The sequence below is a fragment of the Macaca fascicularis genome, chromosome 6 (assembly GCF_037993035.2).
Source record: "Macaca fascicularis isolate 582-1 chromosome 6, T2T-MFA8v1.1".
Taxonomy (NCBI): domain Eukaryota; kingdom Metazoa; phylum Chordata; class Mammalia; order Primates; family Cercopithecidae; genus Macaca; species Macaca fascicularis.
Genome location: NC_088380.1, coordinates 74108479 through 74123882, shown reverse-complemented (window position 1 = coordinate 74123882; position 15404 = coordinate 74108479). Strand labels below are relative to the sequence as shown.

At 40.5% G+C, this 15404-nt stretch overlaps 1 long non-coding RNA gene across 5 annotated transcripts; it reads right to left on the bottom strand.

Moving 5' to 3' along the window:
• Nucleotides 1-3666: 3666 nt before the first annotated feature.
• LOC135971305 (uncharacterized) lies at nucleotides 3667-15404 on the bottom strand. Of its 5 annotated transcripts, none has more exons than XR_010587393.2 (5): nucleotides 15251-15404; nucleotides 14619-14734; nucleotides 8510-8581; nucleotides 7049-7156; nucleotides 3667-4359 (listed from the first exon to the last, which is right to left on the bottom strand). It is a non-coding gene; the product is annotated as an uncharacterized lncRNA (long non-coding RNA). The 5 variants fall into 5 exon arrangements; XR_010587394.2 differs by having other exon boundaries at nucleotides 3667-4116; XR_010587392.2 differs by having other exon boundaries at nucleotides 3667-7156.

Genomic DNA, 15404 nt, shown 5'->3' with positions numbered 1-15404 from the left:
AGTCAGTGTGCTTCCATGGCCCACGGCTACCCTTCTTCCCAAGCCTGATTCTGCGTCACTGTTGGCCAGCCCTCTATGTTTTCCATGCCTGTTCCCCACCTCTTTGGAACCTTCTCTTGTCAACTCCTCCTTCTTCCTGTCCTTAGCACCCACCTTTCCTCACTCCCTTCCTTCCTAACATGAACTCTATGATTCATCCTTTCAATCTTTCCCTTGCAAATTTGGTAAAACCCCCATGATGGTACATCCTGTGGCAGTGTGAAGTTAGCAGCCTGTACTTGGTAGTTGGCCCCCATCTTCCACTCAGCCCCTATCCTCATTTCACTGACCTAGTTATAACAAGGCTCTCCATTTCATGCAATTCAGTTTTTGGATCTCACATATAATGTTGTGGTGGGGTTTGACTCTACCATCAGCTCCTTTTTCCTGTGCTCTTTCATCATATCTGGAGGACTCACTGTTCATCTTCTCAGCTTCAGCCCTCAGGCTGCTGGGCACTGCTGCAGGAAATCACCAACCGATCTGCTGAGGCCAATTCCTCCCCTGCTGGGCCACAGGAACTGCTCTGAAATCCTGCTCTACCTCTGGTTTGCTTTTCTACACTCTGTTTCAAGTCTCTCTGTTCTCTTCAAATCTTGGATTTCTTGCTGGCTTTAAGGAGACAATGTAACTTCCTACTTCACAGAGATAATAGAAACCATTACATGGAAACAACGTCAATTTCTGGCCATGAGATCTATACAGACTTTCCTGCTTTTGTGTTCATGCTTTCGCTTCCAGTTACAGTGGAGGACATGGTCCCTCTCAATTTCAACATCTTTCCATCCACCCGTGCTGTGGATCCCATCTTCTTCTGTCTTTTAGCTTGTGTGTTTCCAACTTTCCTCTCAATAAGTTCGTGTCTCTTTTAAAACATAAAACAAAAACCCCTCCTAGACCCCCCTTGCCTGCCCTTGCCATTCTTTTGTCAATCTCCATTTCTTCATCATAAATTTCTAATCTTTACCATATTTTCAACTCTGACTCACCCTTCCACCGCCTACCAAACCTGGCTTCCTTCCCCAATGCTGTAAGGACACCTGTTCCACTGACTAAGGTCACCAACAATCTCAATGTTGCTACATTTGAGAATGCTTCTGCATCTGATTTTTCTCTCTCAGAGGCATGGCATATAGTCAATCATTCCATACTCACTGTTGGGACAGAGGCTTGACTTTGATGGCACTATTCCCACTAGGTTTCCTTCTAACTAGCTGACCGGACCTTCTTTTATGCTCAGCTCTGCAGCCTCTTCCTCTACCCAAATATTAAATTTCCTTTTCTCATCTGACACCCTCCTCAGATGATCCTGTCCATATCCTGTGCACTGATAACTCCAGGAACTCAAACTACTGCCAAGAATTTCCTACTGAGTATCAGACTCATGGACCCATCTGCCCACTTGACATCCCCATGTGATAATAGGCCTCAAAACAAACACGTGCAAACCTGAATTTGTGATCTTTCCCCTCAACACTCTACTCTTCCTTCGATGAATAGACCCTACCCCCGCATCCCCTATAAACATCCTCGGAGTTACCTGGACTCCTTATTAGTACTGTCATTCTTTCCTACTTAGCACCCATTCACCTTTGTACTGGGAATAGCTCTTCAAATTTCCTTTCCTGCTCACAGTGTATTTCCTCCAGGTGAGATTAATCCTACCCTTTAGCTCCATGGGTAAACATGTTACCCAGGACTAGCAAATAAGGCTCAATTCTAGGAAGTTTTCTAAAAATATTGAGAAGTTGCCTTCTTCTGGAGTTGCTAACCTCTGAGGATGTGAACCTAGAGCTGCCGGCAGCTATTTTGCCACCAGAAGGAGAGCTTTCCAGAGAGAGTGAAGCCATCACACCGGATAAAGAATTGGAGAGAGAGCTACTCTTGAAGACATCATTTGAACTCCTGGATCCAGCCACATATGAAGTATCTGATCTACCCCCAGGACTTTTCCTTCCCTTGAATCAATAAATTTTCATTTAGGCTTCAGCCAGTTTGAATGGGGTTGCCACAGGTACAGAGACAGTGCTGACAGATATACCATCCTTAGCTCCTCTCCTTCCTTTACCTCTCCCTAATTTCTCCTTGTCCAATCAGTCCCCAAGTCTTTTTGGTTCCACTTGCCGATTCACTAAATATCTCTGAAATCATTCCTCTTCAATCCATTCCAGCCATTACTTTAGGCCAAGCTATCATCTCTTACCTGCGCAACCACAGTGGCCTTCTAACTGGTAATTCGTACCCAGTCCCATCCCTTTCATGTCCTCTGATATGGTTTGGCTGTGACCCCTTCCAGATCTCATCTTGAATTCCCATATGTTGTGGGAGGGACCCGGTGGGAGGTAATTGAATCATGGGGGCAGGTTTGTCCCCTGCTGTTCTCGTGATGATGAATAAGTCTCATGAGATCTGATGGTTTTAAACAGAGGGGTTCCACTGCACAAACTCTGTCTCTTTGCCTGCTGCCATCCATGTGAGCCATGACTTGCTCCTCCTTGCCTTCCACCACGATTGTGAGGCTTCCCCACCCACATGGAACTGTGAGTCGAATTAAAACTCTTTCTTTTGGAAATTACCCAGTCTCTGTTATGTCTTTATCAGCAGTGTGAAAATGAACTAATACAAACTCTTTACACAATAGTCAGCCTGATCTTAGTAAAATACAAATCTCAAAGTTCTTCATTGTTCCTCCTTGCCCACATAATCAAGTCCAAAATTGTTCACATGGCCTGTAAGTTCTGAATGAGCTGCCCCATGCCTTCCTTCCCAGCTTTATCTCATTCCATTTTTCCCCTAATCCCCTTTATCCCAGCCATGCTAGAAACTACTCCTAAACCTCAGCACCTTGGCAAATGCTGGTCCCACTGCTTGAAACAGTCTTCTTCCTTTCTTCTTAACCAATTCCAATTTCAATGCCATTTCTCTGGAAAAGGCTGCCATAATATATCAAACAAGGCCCCTTTCTTTCCTGAGACACCTCTCACACCTGGACCCCTTATACTCTATTCTTTGCCTTTTCAGCATTTGTCGTTGTCCTCACCTAATTAAGCATTTAATGATTTACTGAAGGTCAGATTCCCTCCCTAGACTATAAACTCCCTGAGGACAGGGACCATGGCTGTTTTGTTCACCACTATAGCTGATCATGGGGCCTGACATAATTGACTGATTTTCCTTTGTTCTGGACTGGAGGGACAGGCAGAGGGGAAACTTAAAGAAAAATAGAGATGTTTTCCAGGCTTTTGAGCAGGTTTACAGATTTCATTTTAGATGAAAAGCTTTACATTTCAGCAGTTGACCATCTGTTATACCATTAAGGCAGTATCTCTTGCAGGTGAAGATACAGCAAAAAGTTGGGCAATTTTAAAAAAAAATCTGGTTTATGTAAAGAACAAGATCTGAAAGAGAAAAAAAAAAAAAACCAAAAGAAAGCTTCCCTGTTTTCTTCAACAAGGAGTTTCATGAAAAAAATAATAAAAGGAGAAAAGAAGCCATGCTAGCTTAAAGAGCTTTAAGGGACATAATACTAGATGCAATGCAGGGCCCTAGGTTTGAGTTTGGTTTGGACAAACCAACTGGAAAGGACATTTTTGGGGACGAGCAGGAGGAATTTGAATACAGACTGGGTTTTAGATAAGATGAAAATTTATTGGCAAGGAAAGATGGAGATCATTAACTAAAAAAAGCAGGTTACAAACAGCATGTACAACATGATCTCATTTTGGTAAAAATATGTATATGTATATTTATACATGCATAGAAAAAGCTTTAAGGATATACACACAGGTGTTAACAGTGGTAATCTATGGGTGGTAGGAATATGGTGCATCATTTTCTTATTTTTCTTTATCTCAATTTATAACTTTCGACAAGGCACAAATGCTGCTTTTGTAATAATAAAAATTAAAACATGAATTTATTTTAGAAAATTTTAAAGTAGGCTTAAGCAGACCCAGATTTTCATTGAAAGCTGTCCAGGACATTTTTTCTGTGTCCTCCACCTTAGAAATGAAGAGTGTGTCCCAACTTCTGAGTAGGTCTCCGCATGAAGGATTAAAAATTTTCGCAGTCCTTGAACTAAAAGTGAATCAATCAGATATTGAGCATGCATACATTTTCCACTGGCAATGTCAGTAAAGGACCTTCCCATCAGTAGCAGGAAAGGTTGCAAGAAAGTAGCCCTTACAGGAGGTGCTCACATAATTACCAGGCAACTTCTACGCAGTCATTTCCCACTCTAGTGGAAAAATCAGCAGTTCATCAACTGTTAAGGCTAGTAAGTATGTAGAAAATTTACAGAATGCTGAGTTCCAATGTTATCTGTGAAGTGAAGGCAAGAGAGTTTTGAAGAAAACCGTAAAAGGCTAGAAAGGTCACTACTGGACACTATTAAGCTGAAGATCAAGGATTTGTAACCAAGCCCCAGCCTTATCCCAAAGGAATTGGAAAAGTTCCCAGGCATGGTGGTCCTCATATTCTTTAACTGTAAAATTAGGTCTAGATAAAGTCTAACATTTTTATTTGCTTCACAGCATGGTTCATTACATAACGAGATATTGTGTTGCACACTAAGTCACAACACTAAATACATCAAGAGAATTTTGCTAATATCCTCTTCCTGGATTCTTACACGGTGGAGGAAGTTGCCTGTAGAGGGCACTAGTCAGTTAATAACGTCTGAATCAGTTTGACTAAAAAGCAAGAAGGGACCTTAGGGATCACGTAGTGGATCCCTCTCTTACAGAGAAGAAACTGAACCCCAGTGAGATTAGGGGACTTGCTCAAAAATCACACGGTTGGCATTTTCACAGAGCTGAGAAGGAAAAAAAAAACCTCTGGTTTATGTTAAAAAACAAAAACAAAATCCAAAAGCCTTACAAAGGCCTAGAAGTTGAATTGCGTTTAGTTGTTCTTTTAATGAATCACCCACCACTAAAAATAATAAAAAGATTACCATCACCATAAAAAAGGAGGCTATCCTAGGAAACCTACTCTTCAAGACACTAGGAGACGATTAATTCCAGTGTCACTCCCAGCCACAGGATTATTCAGTGAAATTCCCTTGGCCCATAACCATTTTGTTGATAACTTTTGCTGTCTAAACATCCCTTTGCCAAATTTACACAGCACTCAAGTTGCACTGGGGGACAGGATGGTATATAAGAGAGGCGACGGACTTGTTTTTCTTCCTCGCAGTCCCATCAATAGCAGTTAAGTGTCAACTAATGGATTGGATCTACTTCATTCACTGGTTAAAATTAGGCAATCAACTGGACTGGCAATGTGGCTCCCTGAGGCTGGTGTCTGGTTATTTCAGTCACCTTACGATCAGATTAGATCTATCCACCTTGCAAGATTGCCCCTTCCTTGCCAACATACTAGAAACCAGTTTATCTGTTCAAATACTACACATGGACCCAAGCTCTGTAAAACCATGACTAGGATGTTTGATGCGTTATCTTTGGGTTTTTCTGTTTGTTGTTGTTTTGAGAAATAGACATGTAGGTGGTAACATGATGGAGTAGAACCGTCAACTTTGGAGTCCACTAGACAAGGCTTAAATTCTGACTCCACTCGTGTGTCAGCTGGGTCTCTTCACTACATTACTTGACTCTGAGTATCAGATTTCTCATCACAGTATTTGCCTCACAGACTGAGGATTAAAGCAGAAAGTTCATATGAAGTGCCTAGATCAGCACCTGGCACTGTATAAGTGAGTCTCCCACTTGAAGAATACGGCCGGTTTTCAGAATTAGGTGAGAGTAAGCAGTAGAATTCCACCATAATGAATTCAAGGTCATGGCTATTAAAGGAAGGTATTGTCTTTAAAACATCCCATGAAAAATAGCTTAGATAAACTTTCTGGTAGATAAGCTTCAGAAAAGTAGTTTTTAACCTACTCCAAGCTAGTGCCATGGTGTTCTCATTGTTCCTCTACTTTTATAAGCAGTGACATTACTAAATTACAGCCTAAATTCCCCGATGCATTTTAGTGGTGATCCAAGAGCATGCTCAGTTAAGAATATGGGTGAAGGATTTAGGAGAGTTAGCCACCTCTCCGTACACACAATATTTCTAGGGTGCACAGAGAACACTTCTGCTTCCTTTTAAACCCAGTATTTGCTTATAGTTTTCAGAAAGAATGAGGTGGTCCCGAAAGGTATGTGGGTCTGAGCACAGAAGCACCATTGTGATGGCATTTTTTCCTAGTTTTACACAGTTGATTTACACCCACTGAGTGCATAGTATGTCTAGGGCACTGGTCATGTATTATTTCATTCAAACTCTACCACAACTTGATGAAGGAGTCACTATTATCAACTTCCATATATTGATGGAGAGGCTGAGGTTTGGAGAAAGTATGTTGCTTGCCCAGGCCATGCAGGAGTCAGTGTGGTGAAGTCAGGATGGAGCCTGGCGGCACATCTGAGACCCTCCTCCTTCCTGCTGCCTCTTTAGTCTTTTTTTTTTTTTTTTTTTTGTATTTTATTGGCTTTTCTGAATGTGGTAATAATGGGCAAAAGGGCAGGGGCAAAAAAAAAAATCAAGGAATTAAGGAATTCACTGAGATCTAAAACTTATTTATATCCACACAGTCTATGTTAACATGGCTTTACTATTCCAGGATCTTCATCAGCATAACTTTACTGTTCCAGAAGACTCTTCCTCAGGAAGATAACAGTTACAAATAACTGTATTGTTCATTCCAGGAATTTCCCCAAAGACGCATCAACTCATCAATAGAAAGCATCAAAGGAAAGTTTTAAAATTTGAGCTTTTCTGAGTCTTTGCTCTCAAAATCTTCACCTTGTATTGCTTGCCAATTCTAAGTGATTAGATTATGGTCCTCACCTGACCCTAGCCAGACCTCCCTGGCTCCCACGCTAAAAGATACACATTGGAAAAAATCCAGACTTCACAATCTCAAAAATATTCCCAACTTTGCTACATCCCCTACCTGCACCCCGAGACTCTACTGGGATTCTTTGTAAACAGTGTTCTCCATTACCTTCGAGCCTTCAGTTCTCAACTGAAGGGGATGATTTTGCCTCCCAGGGGATATTTGGCCATGTCTGGTAACATTTCTTGTTGTCACGACTGGGGCTGCTCCTGGCATCTGGAAGGTAGAAGTCAGGAATGCTACTAAACATCCTATAATGCACAGAACAGCCTTCTCCCCCAATAAAGACCATCCAGAATCAACAGATTATTTTAATAGTATTTTGGAGAGCCACTAATTAGCAATATCTCAGTTAGTGCTATGAAGAGGCTTCCCAAATTCTGAACGCTTCTGGTTATGTTTTTACTCTCTTGATTGCCAGTGTTCTTGCAGGTTCATGAGCCCCAAATCCATGAAGCCCATCCTTAAGAAATTTCATTCCCAGAGGCTAGACTGCAGACATTTACCTACCCTTCTTATTATGGGGTTTTCCATCTCCTAAGAGAAGATCACTTGGTGGCTCAGTTATTTTTTTTAAGACAGGGTCTTGTTCTGTTGCCCATGCTGGAATGCGTGGTGCAATCATGGCTCACTGCAGCTTTGACCTCCTGGCTGTCAGGTGATCTTCCCACCTCAGCCTCCCAAGTAGCTGGGATTGCAGATGTGAGCCACTGCACCCAGCCAAGTTATCTTTAGTTTCTACATTTTGTATTGTGTATCAGCTGTTTGAAATGATGAACCTGGGTCCACAATTTTTCTAGAAGGTACTCTTAACTATCTTAATAATGGCAGCGTTCCTGAAGTTGTGAAGATGACTTTACTGAACAAGAAGCATGTTTTCCTTACAGACAAACAGCACTAATTCATATTACTTATAAAAGATACTACCTCTTGAAATTAGCACTTTGAATTCCACCTTTTCATCTAGATATTTCCACTGGTAACAGAATTTCCCTGGAAGTCAGTGTTTGCAGTTATAAGATCAATTTGTGACCCAAAAATATAAGTGGTCTACCTTTTATCCTGTTTGTGATGAGTGAAAGGCAAAAGTAAACAGAAAAAAGAAACCTGATATGACTTCACTCTTGAAATATTGTGCAATGATTTTCTGAAGGTAAGTAGCAGGCTTTGTATCTTGAGACCCTAACGAAGTTAAACAGCAGTTCTGACTCTGGGCGCAGAAGTCGCAGCTTACACTGCTGGAATGAGGCCCAGGATGATGTCATCCTGGTCAGAGACCTTACCCGTAACCCCACCGGGCATTTGTATTACGCAGTGAAGTGTCTGTCACCAGGAACTTCACTGAGCCTTCCTGAAGCTCTCAAGCATGTCATAGAAATATTGTCTGTCTCAAACTTTGCCCTAGAAAGGAACCAGGAAGTTTTCCTTTTTAAAAGTTCTTGGGCTGATACATGTCTTGAGTCATGTGGAGATTCATTCAGATCCCCGGAGTTGGTATAAAGATTTTTAAAGTGAGAACATTCGAGCTAAAGAAGATATGGAAAGAAGTCTTATCTCAACTGCACTTACCTGACTAAGACAGGGCCTCCAGAAAATACTGCTGCCGTTAACCGCCATCTGAGAGAGTTTCCTGGAATTTAGCTGCCAGGGAGACAGAGTGTCCATTGGTATTAGCATCAAAAACCTCAACAGAACTTTCCATGCCTTCTCATTAAAGCCCTAACCCCTTTCCCCTTGTTAAATTTTGTATATGAACCCTTTAATCTCAGGCTATTGAGTGAGTTATTATCTCTGAGAACTCCTGTATATGTGTAAATCGCCTGTCTTTTCTCCTGCTAATCTGTCTATTGTCAGTTAATTCATGGGTCTTCAACCACTGGAACTAAATTGGATAAGGAAAAGTTTTCTCCCCACAGTTTTGGTGACAAAGATGGGATGGCTGTGACTCTCTGCTCCTCCAGAAACTACAGCTAAGATTTCAGGATCTCTGACTATGCTGACAAAGATAAATTTCTTAGCAGCCAGGTTCCCAGATCTCTGCTCAGAATGCCGTAAGGTGAGGGTGGTAAGAGCATCTTTTTGTCTTTTCTTTCCGAGATTTAGATTTGCGGGAGAAAACACTCAGAACTTATTCTTACTGTATTGTGACTTGGTCTGAATACCTTTTAAAATGGATCTTTTCCTTCCCAGGGATAGCTACTGTGTCCTTTCTGTCTCATTTTGTGTCCTGATAGTTTGGCTTGGATTCAGTCAGAGTGCTCACTCTCTGGCTTTCCACATGCTGTGGGGTGCGGATTGTCTGGTCTTTGCTCAGAAACAGCCAATTTCAGGTTGGGACTCAAGCATTTGTAGTTGGCTGGAGAGAAATTTGGGTATCCTGGGCATCCCATTTTCAGCTGGCATTGTGCTGACTGTTGCCAATGCTAAGGGTGTTTGTCTAAGTGTAAATAAAGGGTCTCGGCCCATAAAAGCCCTTATTTTCTTTTTCCTGTTGTCTTGCTAGTGGACAGAAGTCCCATCTCAGTATTCCTGCCCAGAGTCATGGATTCACAGGTTCATGATCAAAGTCATATCATTTTTTATAGGCAATTGGAGACAGGAGTTTTCACAAGTATCATTCTTACTGCCTATAGCAATGATGATCTTTGCTTTCTTTCTCTTTGGCTGTCTTTGGAGATGATTTTGGATCATGGGAGCTGCATCTTCTACACTCTCTTTGGCTGTCTTTGGAGATGATTTTGGAGCATGGGAGCTGCATCTTCTGTACCCCGTATGGGAGTGTTTCCTGTGCCCACGATTAAGCCATAAAATAGGTTTATTCATTATGAGTCACATTTTGGAAAACGTATACCTTTGGAGATAGTAAATCATCAATGGCCAGACAGCAGATCCTTTGATTTGGAACAACTTTTAAGTTTGAGAGGATTTTCAGAAAGCTCTCATTCTAAACAAATATCCTGTTACCAATATGGGAGTATCAGAATGAAAGGACATTTAAAAAAAAAGTGTCACAGCTAGCCTGAAAGACTCCCTTAACAAAACTAAAGAACAGAAATCAGATCTAGAACAAAACTTGAAACTCACACTCACCATAAACTCTCCCCCTCCCCTGCACCATCACCTTCCTCCTGCAAATGGCCCAGTTGGAAGCTGATATTCAGGGCCTGAGAGGAGCTATTAAAGATGTTTTCCCTTCGGTCTTCCCTCCCACTCTGAAAGTTAATTGGGCTAAAGTGGAGCAATGTACTCAGAGGAAAGAAATACATTCTAAAGTCTTTGTTGAATGACTTATAAAAAACATTCCAAAGACACATAGCTCTAAATCCAGAGTCCTGGATCATTGAAAATCTTTTGATTTCCACCTTAGTTGGAAATCTTATCTCTAATATAAAGAAACAAATTAAAAATACTGTAGTTGGATAGGCAGGCCAATTCCTTTATGCTATTATTGAGGCTATTTGCTATGGTATGAATGTTTGTTCCTTCCAAAACTCATGTTGAAATGTAATTGCCATTGTAACAGTATTAAGAGTTAGGACCCTTAAGAGATGATTAAGCCATCATGGGTGGTATTGGTTCCTGTATAAAAGCATGAGTATGACCCCCTCTTGTCCTCTCTCTTGCTTTTCCACCTTCCACCATGGGATAATGCAGCAAGAAGGTCCTTGTCAGATGCCAGCAGCATGATGTTGGACTTCTCAGCCTCCAGAAATGTGTGACAATACATTTCTGACCACCTTTGCAAAATTATAACAGTGAGAAAATTGTGACAGTGAAAGAGATCAGACCTAACTGATTCCATCTTGCCTTTAACCTCCAAATTGCCCTTGTTCATTCCTGGGCATAGACCAAGCTAACTATAGGAGGAATTTAGTTTATAGGTTAACTTTGAAACATAGATGATAACAGCTCTTTCCTGAAGCAAATCTTCTTGTCTGGGGACCAGACCACCTTCTTAAAACTAACAAATTTGCCACAAGATTCAAAATTATGGTTCAGGATAGGATGCAGCCAAGATTCCTAACCTCCCCAGTTGCTCTTATGGATAAGAGAACTATTGTAAAACCTAAGATTAGTGTTCCAGATATCTTTCAGACCCTGCATTCTGATGGACCAGCTGGTGCCACCCAGACTGGTGATCTGGTTCAACCAGTTTTGCGATCCCATCCAGAAACAGAAGACAGCAAGAAGAACCCACTTGGATCCCCCTGTGATTTCATCTCTGACCCAACCAATCAGCACTCCCCACTCCCTAGCCCCTTACCCTTCAAATAATCCTTAAAAAACTCTAGTCTCTGAATTTGCAGGGAGATTGATTGGGGTAATAAAACTTGGGTTTCCCATTTAGTTAGCTCTGTGTGCATTAAACCCTTTTTCCTTTGCAATTCCGCTGTCTTGATAAATCATCTCTATCTCAGCAGCAGGTAGGAAGAACCCACTGGGCAGTTACAGTCTCGGATATTCTGTTATAGCAACACAAAATATACTAACACACTGTCCCCTAATTCTTTGAAGAATTAAAAATACTGCGCTCACCTTACTAATTAAGTCTTTACAAAGACAGTAATAGGACTCTAAGGATAACCCAAAGCCCACCTGTATTTCTTTTCAATCCCAAAGCCTCTCCTATTTATCTCAAGATGCTTGCTGATACTTTAAAGAAGTCAGGACATTAGAAAAGGAAAGCATTATCAAATGAGAAGATATACTTAACCTTCCCTATGTTATATTTGTATGGGTAAATGCTATGAATGTAAGTACTTCAGAAAGTATATGAGTTAAAACCCTCATTGTCAATATGTCCTAACATAATGTTAGTAGTCATAATTCCCATTATTATCTTAAATGTTTTATGTCATCAGAACAACCACATATCCTTGTCAATTGCATTATTTTTATAACAAACTCTCATCAAATTTTTAGCCATTGCCATTTTAAGTCTTTTTTCATTCACAGGGAGTTATTGTTTTATTCTGATGCTTTCTTGAAAGCTCTTACAATCAACTGTAAGGTAGACTGCATCATTTTAAGAAAAAGGAACATTTCAGAGACCCATGGAAATGACTGGTTATCCAAGGTGAAGGATTCTGATGGCTCTGCATAAATGACTTTGAGATCATACCACTGAACTGAGTAAGAATTTCCAGAATTCTAGTGGAGAGGCTGATGGGCTCATAAAACTGCTAACCCAAGATTGAGCAGAACAAAAATAAATTACCTGGGACTGAATGAACTGATGAAGATTGATTATAATTTTTATGGGTTTTATTTTTGTTTGGAACATTGCTGGTTCTTTAATATTCCATTTTCTGAATATAAGGAATTCCTTTCTCTTTTCTCTTAACCTATTTATAATGAACAACGATTTAGTAGATTATATCTTATAAACAAGAATGAAACATTTATATTTTTCTCCCTACCTAATCCCTATAGAATTCAGAAACTCATATTGAATATTCTTACTTTTATGGCAATACAGTTTTTTGCATAAGTTCCATAAGTACCTATTCTCCTTGTAACAGGACATAATTGAGGAAATTAGTTATATCACCAAGGCTTTAACTGAAATGTCATATTTGAGAATGATGTGCATATAAACAGACATGACCAGGCAGTTTTAAGGAAGTAAGGTTGACTTTATGGAGCCAGTGTTCACAAAGCTCTCTTAGCAAAACTGGCCTTCTACTTGGCTTACAGTGTCCTCAGCCTCACAAATGAGTAATGAAGATCACTTCCTGGCAGGCCCAGGAGCTTTAGAATGCTTTGGATACCTCAACAGGAGAGGATTTCACCCCAATCTATAGGTACCGCAGATAAAGTTCTGATGGCAAGTTCTTGGCTTGGCCTCCTAGCCAAGAAAGGCTTTTAAAAGTTCAATCTGAGATTCCTTATAAAAGTTCCAACAAAGCAAACTTCTAAAGGCCTGTGTGGCCAGTTACCGTTCTTGCTTCATTTATTAAATGATCAGGACATATTTAATGAGGCTAGGCTTATTTTGTAAATAAGAGTAATCTTACTTTATCTTTTATAAAAATGGAGGTGATTGTGGAGAGAAATTTTATGTTTCAATGGAAAATTATAACACCCCTTGTGAGTTAGCAGATTCTAGTTCTGTTCATTGTCTTTGAGCTATTTTTCGTCTCTTCTAAACTAGATTCTATCATCTTGCACATTTTGTCAGTAATTAACACTTTCATTTTTCCCCCACTCTCCTGACTTGTTGTCACTAAGAACTAGCACTGGCCATTTCTTGAAGCTCTGGGTGCTGAAGCTGGACAACTTGATAGACCTCAAAAGATTGATCACCACCACAACAATGTGGGATACCCAGAAAGTTTACCAGAACATGTGCATCTTCCATGCCCTGATCCAGCAAATAACCATTATTATGACATTCCCACTACCATCTTTACTAAAGAGGCTTCAGACTCAACATCTAGAAACCTTCTTGACGGGACTGGCTGCCTTCTATACTCAGAAATTGGTTCTACTCGGTTCCAACCTTTAATCTTTGTTTTTCTGTCCCTTTGCTGATCTCTTTCCTCACAATTTCTAACATAAATCACTCTCTACAGCAATAAAACTTGCTTTGTTTCTCTTTTTTGGTGAAATGTCCAGAATAGTTTCAGATGAAGGACATGTGGGGACCCACTTGGACCCCTAGACATGATATAAAGATAATTTTTAAATGAAAATGTTGGAGCTAAAGAAGATTCAGAAAGAAATCTTATCTGAAATTATCTTATCTGATAAAGTTAGAGTCTTCAGAAAATACAACTGCCATGGAAATAGACGGCCCATTTCCACTAGCATAAAAAAAAAGTCCAATAGAATCTTCCATACTTTCCCTAACCACTCTCCCTCCTTCTTGGTTAAGTTTGGCATATAACCTTTTTCCTCTGGTTAATGAGTGAGTTACTTATTACTGAGTATTCCTGCCTGTAAGTATAAATAAATCATGTCTTCTCCCCTCTTTTTTTTTTTTTTTTTTTTTTTTGAGGCAGAGTTTCACTCTTGTCACCCAGGCTGTAGTGCAATGGTGCAATCTTTGCTCACTGCAACCTCCGCCTCCTGGGTTCAAGCTATTCTCCTGCCTCAGCCTCCCAAGAGGCTGGGATTACAGGTGTGTGCCACCACTCCCAGCTAATTTTTTTTTTTTTAATTTTTTGTAGAGATGGGGTTTCACCATGTTGGCCAGGCTGGTCTCGATCTCCTGACCTCAGGTGATCCACTTGCCTCAGCCTCCCAAAGTACTGGGATTACAGCTGTGAGCCACTGTGCCCAGCCATCTTTTCTCCTCTTAATCTGTCCATTGTCACTTAATTTGTGAACCCCCAACCACTGGATTCAAATTGCAAGAAGAAAAATTTTCCCCAAATAGTTTCCTCTCTGCTTACTGTCAGCAGCATTCACTGTCGTGACTACAAAATTATCCATTCCTGTATGTGTGTGTGCACATGCGCATGTGTGTATTTACAGAGACCTGGCAACCCAGTAGGTTGTGACTGAATGCCTTTAGGAATTTCCTTGGGGAATCAAAGCTTATTAAAGTGGAAACACTTCCCAGAAGATCAGAAATCTATCTTCAAACCAAGCTTGTTCCCCTGCTTATTGCATCATCAGACCAGGCAGCTTAAAATAAATAATCTATTCAAAGCGAACCAATTACAAAACTCACCTTTCAACTCCTAGTTTTGGGAAATGGACTGGAAGGACTCCTTCAATGGTAACTTGACCATGCTGTCTCCCTGATGACATCGTCTTGGAATGCTGGTAAACTTCTTTTAGTATACACTTTAGGGAGAAGACAGTTGCCTAAATTAATGACAATCCTTGACAGTTGTGAACTTTGGTGTCTGGTGGACTGGAATCCTCTCCTAACTCAGTCACTTTTTAGTTTTGTAATCTTGAGCAATCCTTTAGCCTTTCTGAGGCTGCCTCAGTTGTCAAGGTGGGAGAAATAACATTTAACTTGAAAGATTTAGGAGGAGCATAAGATGAGATCAATGTATGCACTAGTTCTTTTCTTTCTGGCTTCTCTTTAAAGTGCTTTTGAAATTATTTGGGCCACAAAATTATTAATAATACTTTATAGGCAGCAAATGACACAGCTGTTCCCCCATTATAACACACACCATCCTCCAGTTACTTGATATTCTTCACCTATTTTCCTGCTTCCCTTATTCTGGAAAAAAGATTGTACACACTTTATGTGGACAGAAAACAGTTTCTCCTATGAAAACCAAATAAAAAAGAAAAGTAGAATGTAATGTTTATTTCTGGCCAATTTCTAGATTTTAAAAGCCTTACCTCTTTGATTTCATGAAGGTTTTCTAGCGTTCCCTTTAGCTTGTTTCTGATACAAGTCTGGATCCCTTTCTCTGTCTTTTTCTTGCATGTCTAAATCTCATTATAGCTGGCTCTACCACCATGACCTGAGCCACCCTGAGTCTGGACTGACTGC